We start from the raw sequence: 10,264 nt of genomic DNA on the forward strand, positions 1-10,264 counted from the left end.
GAGTTACAGGAATCCCTTTCTGACTTGTAATCAGGATAAAACTTAATGGCCTCCAGTTGCTTTGGCTCGACAGCCAGCGGATGTGGGCACACTCGGAGCAAACAAGACAGCAACACGATGACGATTCTTGACATTGGAATGTAGATGTTGGCACTGACCACCTAGTCCTTGGTTTGGTTTTTGGCTGGCCTCTGGTAACATCCTCGATTAGCCTGTGATGCTGGCTTGTGCTGAATTGCAAACTAGCCTGTAGGAGCAGCCTGAGGTCAGCCCACTGCTGGGGCTCTATGGCCTTAGATTTGCACAGAGTTCAGAGGATAAAAACAAGCATCAGTAGCATAGGTTTCGTGACATACCTGCCTTATAATGGAGGCAGGGCCTGTATGTTGCTTATTGCCTTCTCCCTCTCTGCCCACCCTTTTACAGGCTAAATGCTGCTTTAAAGGATGTGAAGCAAAGGTGAGGCTGTTCCAGAAGGCATGCAATTACCATCTTGGTAGTCAGGATAACCCTGAGACTAATTGGGAGTTGCTGCAAGGATGAGCTCACATATGTTTATACCCAAGGCGGATTTAGGAGAGTTGCAACTGGCTTGGTTGCACTGGGTGTGGAGCCTCTGGGGCACCACAGGGGATGCCCAAGGTCTGTCACTGTTTTTATATTCATTTGCTTTGGTATATGCTAATTGGCTTGCTTTGGTGCTGTGCTTATCTGTGGGCCCTAGGGTGCTGGGCTCATGGCCCATAGAGGGGAACTCTCTGTAAGCCTTGGGTAGTTGCCACCTATGCCCACACTGGTCAGGTGGATTGATGGGAGGTTCTGCCCAAACTGGCATATGCTGTCTTTTGTATGTCACACTTAACGTATTGTTGTTGTTGTTTAGTCGTTTAGTCGTGTCCGACTCTTCGTGACCCCATGGACCAGAGCATGCCAGGCACTCCTGTCTTCCACTGCCTCCCGCAGTTTGGTCAGACCCATGCTGGTAGCTTCGAGAACACTGTCCAACCATCTCGTCCTCTGTCGTCCCCTTCTCCTTGTGCCCTCAATCTTTCCCAACATCAGGGTCTTTTCCAGGGAGTCTTCTCTTCTCATGAGGTGGCCAAAGTATTGGAGCCTCAGCTTCAGGATCTGTCCTTCCAGTGATCACTCAGGGCTGATTTCCTTAAGAATGGATAGGTTTGATCTTCTTGCAGTCCATGGGACTCTCAAGAGTCTCCTCCAGCACCATAATTCAAAAGCATCAATTCTTCGGTGATCAGCCTTCTTTGTGGTCCAACTTAACGTATTAGCACTTTGCAAACAAGTCATGACAACCTCTCACTGCTGCGGTGTTCACCCTGCATCTGTAACAAAAGTGGGTCTTTGCAGGCTGTGTTGTAAGTTTACACCTTTCTTTAATAAAGCACCAGAACTGGCCAACTGGAGTTTTTGGGCATCCTCCTTTGGTACCCCTGCTCCAAACCACTTCTACAGGCCCATAATAGTGTAAGGCCTCCTTCCCACTCTTGGCAAAGTGCTCATTGTGCACAGTTTCACCCCTGTCCTCATTGCAAGAAGAGGGACCCGTTCACACAGGGGTAAACATCTCCTTTATAAGAGGGCCCTCATTTTGGCTCAGATCTAACTGAGCGCCACAGAGACACAGTGATGGAAATGAAATTGGCAACACTGTGTCAAAAATCGACACGGGGGAGGAGACCATGTGTGCCCCTATGATGTCCTTGGCAAAGGAATTTTTTTATTTAAAAATTGTTATAAGCCAACTGCTTTGCTCCTTTCCGATAGCCAGTCCCCTAGTCAGGGACACAGGTGGCACTGTGATCTAAACCACCAAGCTTCTTGGGCTTGCCGATCAGAAGGTCGGCAGTTCGAATCCGCTGGTTTCCGTCACGGCCAGAAGTGGTTTAGTCATGCTGGCCACATGACCCGGAAAGCTGTCTGTGGATAAACACTGATTCCCTCAGTCTGAAAAGCGAGATAAGCACCGCAACCTCATAGTCACCTCTGACTGGACTTAACCATCCATGGGTCCTTTACCTTTACCTTTTTACCCATGTGCTACAAGGCAAGACTCCATGATCACTGCAGATGGTGACAGCAGTCACGAAATTAAAAGATCCTGAAGCTTAGACTCCAATACTTTGGCCACTTCATGAGAAGAGAAGACTACCTGGAAAAGACCTTGATGTTGGAAAAGATTCAGGGCACAAGAAGAAGGGGACGACAGAGGATGAGATGGTTGGACAGTGTTCTCAAAGCTACCAACATGAGTTTGACCAAACTGTGGGAGGCCATGGAAGACAGGAGTGCCTGGTGTGCTCTGGTCCATGGGGTCACAAAGAGTCAGACACGACTAAATGACTAAACAACTTCAACACAAGGCAAGAATGTTAAACACACACTCTGAGACACAGCTTGAGTCTCTGTTTCCCCCTTTTCAGTGGCAAAGAGGCACATTGAATGCTGCTGCTGCTAAGGTCATGATGGAATTGATTGCTGAGCTGATGAAGAGGCGGGAAAGCACACCAGTCTCTGCCTTTCAAAAAAAGAAACTGATTAAAAAAAGATAGAAGCTTTATCATTCCTCTCTGACAGGTTAATTTTTCCTTTTAACTTCCTCTTAGAGGATGCATAAGCAACATCCTATTGGGAGAGGAAAAGTGAGCCTGAAAGAAGAACTGGTAAACATTATATTTTGACAAGGAGAGACGTTTTCAAACAAGGAAACTGTGGGAGTCTGAGGGCATGTTAATAACCTGAGGTTTGCACTCAGGAAGTGTACTTGCAACTTCAACATCCTAAACAAGTATCCCAAACAAGTAATATGTAGAAAGAGCTAACACACACCACAGACCACCTAATTGGAGAAACCTCTGAGCCAGAGTTGGGGCCCACAACAAAGACCATCTGCTCCCCATATAGGTTGCACAGAGCAAGCTGGCTCATATAAAGTCCTGCTTATTTGTCCTGTTAAGCATATGGGCCTATGCCTTTTCAACTGCTATCGTTGCAGTCTGGAGATACTAGGTTAGCAAAATTCTCTATTTCCCTGTTCGGTAATGCCACACCTGGTGAATGTCCTGCTGAAATGGAAAGGGCAATTCCCAAAGTCCTGTTTGCTTCCCATGCGCCAAATATAGTCCCCATGGTTGCAAAGATTAGATCTTCCTTTTGTATTGGAAGTTTCTGCACTAATTTTCACGGACCATGTCAATCCTGCCCTCAAGAGTTATCTATGAAAAGAGATGTGCGAGTCACCTTTAGCTGCTCGCCACAGGGTGACCACTTTGTGCATCAGGCAACATGGGCTGCTGTAGGCCACAGCTGCTTAATAGGATACAACAAAGCTGTTAGTCTAAAATATACTACTGAACTGGTTGCTGATTTATTTAGACAAAGTCAGAATGAGCATAGCACCTGTTCAACCTAAGGACTGGCACATGTGACCTCCCTCTTTATAATGGGAGTTTTCTTTCCTTTTTCCTAGTGCAAATGGATCATCTCACCTGAACCTACCCTTTTGAATGCTGTTACTCTCTTCTCACTGAGGAGGTTTACAGTGGTATGCTGTCGGCTTCATTCACGGCAAATGACCCATAAGCAGGGATCTTCCACAGGTAGATGACTGGCTAAGATAAAAGGTAAAGGCAAAGGACCCCTAGACAGTTAAGTCCAGTCAAAGGCAACTATGGGGTGTGGTGCTCATCTCACTTTAGGCAGTTACAGATAGGTAGCCGTGTTGGTCTGCCATAGTCAAAATAAAAAAAATCCTTCCAGTAGCACCTTTAAGACCAACTAAGTTAGTTCTTGGTATGAGCTTTCGTGTGCAAGCACACTTCTTCAGATACACTGAAACAGAAGTTGCCAGATCCTTCTATATAGTGAGAAGGTGGGGAGGGGTATTACTCAGAAGGGTGGTGGGAATGGGAGATAGGCAGATAGCTGGGATGAGCCTGCTGACGACTCTTAACGACTGTAATGGGTCTTACAGGAAAAGGCAAGGGGTGAGAAGGTGAGAAATGGCTTAGTCATGTATAATGGGATAAGAATCCAATGTCTTTGTTCAAACCAGGTTTCTCCATGGTTTTAAGTTTGGTAATGAGTTGCAATTCAGCAGCTTCTCTTTCCAGTCTATTTCTGAAATTCCTTTGTAGTAAAACAGCTACTTTGAGATCTTGTATAGAATGTCCTGGGAGATTAAAGTGTTCTCCTACTGGTTTCTCTGTTTTGTGATTCTTGATGTCAGATTTATGTCCATTTATTCTTTGGCGTAAGGTTTGGCCTGTTTGTCCAATATAGAGAGCTGAAGGACACTGTTGGCATTTGATGCCATACACAATGTTAGATGATGAGCAATTGAATAGTCCCGAGATGGTATGTGTGATGTTGTTGGGGCCAGTAATGGTGTTGTCCGGGTGTATGTGGCAGCAAAGTTGGCATCTGGGTTTATTGCAGGTTCTGGTGCCAGTGTCCGTGTTAAGTCTGGTTGTAGTATTATTGTGGGTTAGGAGTTGTTTAAGATTGGGTGGCTGTCTGTGGGCAATGAAAGGTCTTCCTCCCAGAGCTTGAGAAAGAGAACTGTCATTGTCCAGGAGAGGTTGTAGATCTCTGATGATGCGTTGTACTGTTTTAACTTGGGAGCTGTATGTGATGACTAGAGGTGTTCTGTTATTTTCTTTTGGGGGTCTGTCTTGCAGCAAGTTCTCTCTGGGTATAAGTCTAGCTCTGTTGATCTCTTGTCTAACTTCATCTGCTGGGTATTTTAGTTCTGAAAAGGTTTGCTGTAGCTCTCTTAGGTGAGAGTCTCTGTCTGTAGAATTGGAACAGATGCGGCTGTAACGTAGTGCCTGGCTATATACAATGGACTGTTTGGTATGTTTGGGATGGTAGCTAGAGGCATGTAGATATGTTTGTCGGTCAGTTGGTTTACGGTATAAGGTGGTATCCATGCGCCCATCCTGTATTTTTATAGTAGTGTCCAAAAAATGTATTTCTTGCATAGATTGATTCATTGTAAGGTTGATTGTGGGGTGAAAATCATTAAATTTCTGGTGAAAGGTGTCCAGGGTCTGTTGACCATGTGTCCAGATGATAAAAATATCGTCAATGTATCGCAGATACAAGAGAGGTTTGAGTGGGTAGGAGTTTAGGAAACGTTGTTCTAAATCTGCCATGAAGATGTTGGCATACTGTGGGGCCATGCGGGTGCCCATTGCTGTGCCGCTGATCTGAAGGAACAGGTCATCACCGAATTTGAACAACTTCAAATTCGGTGATGACCTGTTCCTTCAGATCAGCGGCACAGCAATGGGCACCCGCATGGCCCCACAGTATGCCAACATCTTCATGGCAGATTTAGAACAACGTTTCCTAAACTCCTACCCACTCAAACCTCTCTTGTATCTGCGATACATTGACGATATTTTTATCATCCGGACACATGGTCAACAGACCCTGGACACCTTTCACCAGAAATTTAATGATTTTCACCCCACAATCAACCTTACAATGAATCAATCTATGCAAGAAATACATTTTTTGGACACTACTATAAAAATACAGGATGGGCGCATGGATACCACCTTATACCGTAAACCAACTGACCGACAAACATATCTACATGCCTCTAGCTACCATCCCAAACATACCAAACAGTCCATTGTATATAGCCAGGCACTACGTTACAGCCGCATCTGTTCCAATTCTACAGACAGAGACTCTCACCTAAGAGAGCTACAGCAAACCTTTTCAGAACTAAAATACCCAGCAGATGAAGTTAGACAAGAGATCAACAGAGCTAGACTTATACCCAGAGAGAACTTGCTGCAAGACAGACCCCCAAAAGAAAATAACAGAACACCTCTAGTCATCACATACAGCTCCCAAGTTAAAACAGTACAACGCATCATCAGAGATCTACAACCTCTCCTGGACAATGACAGTTCTCTTTCTCAAGCTCTGGGAGGAAGACCTTTCATTGCCCACAGACAGCCACCCAATCTTAAACAACTCCTAACCCACAATAATACTACAACCAGACTTAACACGGACACTGGCACCAGAACCTGCAATAAACCCAGATGCCAACTTTGCTGCCACATACACCCGGACAACACCATTACTGGCCCCAACAACATCACACATACCATCTCGGGACTATTCAATTGCTCATCATCTAACATTGTGTATGGCATCAAATGCCAACAGTGTCCTTCAGCTCTCTATATTGGACAAACAGGCCAAACCTTACGCCAAAGAATAAATGGACATAAATCTGACATCAAGAATCACAAAACAGAGAAACCAGTAGGAGAACACTTTAATCTCCCAGGACATTCTATACAAGATCTCAAAGTAGCTGTTTTACTACAAAGGAATTTCAGAAATAGACTGGAAAGAGAAGCTGCTGAATTGCAACTCATTACCAAACTTAAAACCATGGAGAAACCTGGTTTGAACAAAGACATTGGATTCTTATCCCATTATACATGACTAAGCCATTTCTCACCTTCTCACCCCTTGCCTTTTCCTGTAAGACCCATTACAGTCGTTAAGAGTCGTCAGCAGGCTCATCCCAGCTATCTGCCTATCTCCCATTCCCACCACCCTTCTGAGTAATACCCCTCCCCACCTTCTCACTATATAGAAGGATCTGGCAACTTCTGTTTCAGTGTATCTGAAGAAGTGTGCTTGCACACGAAAGCTCATACCAAGAACTAACTTAGTTGGTCTTAAAGGTGCTACTGGAAGGATTTTTTTTATTTTCACTTTAGGCAGAGGGAGATAGCATTTGTCCACAGACAGCTTTCCAGGTCATGTGACCAGCATGACTAAACCGCTTCTGCCACAATGGAACACTGGGATGGAAGCCAGAGCACACGGAAACGCTGTTTACCTTCCCGCCGCAGTGGTACCTATTTATCTACTTGCACTGGTGTGCTTTCAAACTGCTAGGTTGGCAGGAGCTGGGACAGAGCAACGGGAGCTGACCCCATTTCAAGGATTCAAACCGCTGACCTTCCGATTGGCAAGCCCAAGAGGCTTAGTGGTTTAGACCACAGCGCCACCCGCATCCCTTAGCCATAGAGTAAGTATGAGCAATCAGGGTCCCCATATGGTAGGTAACCCTTGGCACCACTTCAGACAGGCTACCCTTGAGCCTTCTAGGCATTTAAGGGTGCCTGAATTCCTTATTTATTTAAGTAGTTATAGGCCACGCTTATAACTTACAAACATGAGTCTGACCAAACTGTGGGAGGCAGTGGAAGACAGGAGTGCCTGGTGTGCTCTGGTCCATGGGGTCACGAAGAGTCGGACACAACTAAACGACTAAACAACAGGCCACGCTTTTCATAAAAATACAAAAAGGTTGCATACAACATACAAAATTGCAACACTATCAGTCAAAAACTTGTTGGGAAAAAGAAAAAGTTGAGGAATCTTTTTCTACTTGAGGATGCCCAAAATATTTTTCCTTGGCTTAGGAAAGGACATTAGTTTCTTACAAGGCTCCACATATTATACCATATATCAGTGGTGAGGGTTTATGAGGTGTATGGGGAGGGGTAGTACCTCTTGTGGGGAACATGTAGTGCTTATTCTGGGTTAGTTTGTCCACCTTTGGTCCCCACCTGCACTCAGCTCTCACCTGTGGCTCCTAGAAGCTCCCACAACCGTGGGAAACGACTTCAACTGGCTGGCTAAACAAGATATGGGTAGCTGAAGGGTCTCAAACCTTTGCTGAGTTAGGGACTTAGGGACTTAGGGAAGACAGGCTCTGGCAGATTGAGAGGACGAGACCAATGGTGTGTCCAACACTCAATAAGGTGGTTTCTGCATGTGCTATAGAGGGAAGAATACTTCCCTGCTGCCTTGCAGGACGTCTTTGGGAGAAGAAAGAGCTAAGGACTAAACTCTGCAAACAAATCCAGAGTGGGGTCCCTTAAGACAGTCGGACAGCACCTTGTATGCCTCCTTCTGGCAACTCTTGCAGCCAAGCTGGTGCCAAATGTCTTCCTCTGCTTTCCTTTGGACCACATCATCAAGGCCAAGAGTTGGGTCTTGTCATCTGGGCTGCCCAGGACCTCCATACACACTGCCCAGCCTTGCACCTCAGTGAGGTCCCTTCTGTGCTGTGTACACAGCAAAAACAATGTGGGAGGCAGCCATCATGAGTTACAGGTCTCTGTCATCACAGCACTCACTGTGATTGGTCCTGTATACCTGAAGGAGTGTCTCTACCCCCATCATCCAGCCCGGACACTGAGGTCCAGCGCCGAGGGCCTTCTGGCAGTTCCCTCACTGCAAAAAGTGAGGTTACAGGGAACCAAGCAGACGGCCTTCCTGGTAGTGGCACCTGCCCTGTGGAACACCCTCCCAGCAGATGTCAAGGCAATAAACAACTATTTTACTTTTAAAAGACAACTGAAGGCGGCCCTGTTTAGAGAAGTTAATATCTGATGCTGTATTGTTTTTAATATTCAGTTGGAAGCCACCCAGAGTGGCTGGGGAAACCCAGCCAGATGGGCAGGGTATAAATAAATTATTATTATTATTATTATTACAGTGATACCTCGGATTACATATGCATCAGGTTACATACGCTTCAGGTTACAGACTCTGCTAACCCAGAAATATTGCTTCAGGTTAAGAACTTTGCTTCAGGATGAGAACAGAAATCGTGCTCCGGCGGCGCAGCGGCAGCAGGAGGCCCCCATTAGCTAAAGTAGTGCTTCAGGTTAAGAACAGTTTCAGGTTAAGTACAGACCTCCAGAACGAATTAAGTACTTAACCTGAGGTACCACTGTATCCCACTCCTGTATTATATGAACTTTAGTTGCAAAGATGGTGAATCTAAGGCAAGTGAGCTTCCCAATCGTTTCATGAACACATTTCACTTGTATCAGTGCTGTCACAGTGATATTTCAGAAGCGCAGAGACAGCTTCTTGACAAATGCCAAGCATTCTGTAATGCTAAAGAGTACCAAGCCTGTGGTTGTTATGCCTGCTCTATGCTCATTGTTCCTGCTTCCTTTCAGATGTAATTATTCTGACACTTATGACCTCTCTGTCTGCTCCACCCAGGGCAGACTTTACAGTGTCTGCTGCAGAAATATGGATGCGTCCAAAGGACGACTTCATTCAGATTCTTCTTCTGCCTTTTTTTGTGGGGGTATTGTTTTATTTGTTATTATGGATGAAGGATAATACAGAAATGTAATTTTTTTATATATTTAGATTTCTCCTCCAAACTTCTCTTTCTCCACATTGTGTACACCATGTATCATTTTACATATCTATATCCTGTCCTCCCACTACTCATCTTTTTCCAAAACTTTCAATAGGACTTACTTATTTATTCCCTGGTAAAAGTGTATAGGATTAAAGTCTAAATCTAGACTCTGCTAAAGAATCACTTCCATTGCAGAACTGTCTGCATCACAAACTTGGATAGAAGGCAAATGAGGAATCACAAGGAGCCCAAGAGCTGCTTTTTCCTTCACTGGGAACCTGATTTTTAACCAAAGCAGTATGAGACACTGGATACACAAGCTTGAATTTGTTGGCCTAACTATGCCCAAGAGGCTTGCTGTCTGGTTAGTAGGATCAACAAAAGAAACAATAAAGCATTTTTATTAGCCTTGAAGTCAGACCACTGGGAATTTTTCTTTCCAGGGAAGGGCCCACCCTACATATATTTCAAAAAAATATGTTTCCTCCTGCTCAAGCCATATAAACAACAAAAAGAAAGAGAGAGAGAGAGAGAGAGAGAGAGAGAGAGAGAGAGAGAGAGAGAGAGAGAATCAGCAATACTGTGAGGTCCCCTCACCCGTTTAAGAATGTTGCATAAACTTGAATCATACTTTAACCACTGTGAGCAGGAATTTTTGAAAGGTTGAATTTTACTTGGCACTGCTCCCTTCACATGCTTAATCCAGGAAGGGGGCTCTGGAGGGTTCAGGAATACAGCAGCAAATCTCACCCATCCCCAATGCATAGGTGCTCATTTCTATGTCTGCATCATGCATACAAACTCTTTACACATAGGCTTGGGCATGTGGTGGTGGGACCATGGCTTATACATATCTCTGACCGTGTGAAAAGTACTATATTGTCTCTGAGCATGGAGGTCACATTTTTATTGCTGTGCCAAGGAAGCTTCAGCTAGTGCCGAATTCAGTAGCTGAATTCAGTAGCCTCTCAAAAGACGGTTTGAGCATATTATACCGATCCTGGTCCGACTGCGCTGGCTGCCAATTAGTTT

General features: G+C 45.0%; 1 long non-coding RNA gene across 1 annotated transcript; it reads left to right on the forward strand.

Annotated features, from left to right (window-relative positions):
- Positions 1 to 430: 430 nt before the first annotated feature.
- Positions 431 to 9,669, forward strand: LOC308473724. Its single transcript, XR_013984248.1, has 3 exons — positions 431 to 642; positions 3,488 to 3,641; positions 9,428 to 9,669. It is a non-coding gene; the product is annotated as an uncharacterized lncRNA (long non-coding RNA).
- Positions 9,670 to 10,264: the final 595 nt, after the last annotated feature.

The sequence above is a fragment of the Podarcis pityusensis genome (genome assembly GCF_964106645.2).
Source record: "Podarcis pityusensis genome assembly, chromosome: 3".
Classification (NCBI taxonomy): Eukaryota; Metazoa; Chordata; class Lepidosauria; order Squamata; family Lacertidae; genus Podarcis; species Podarcis pityusensis.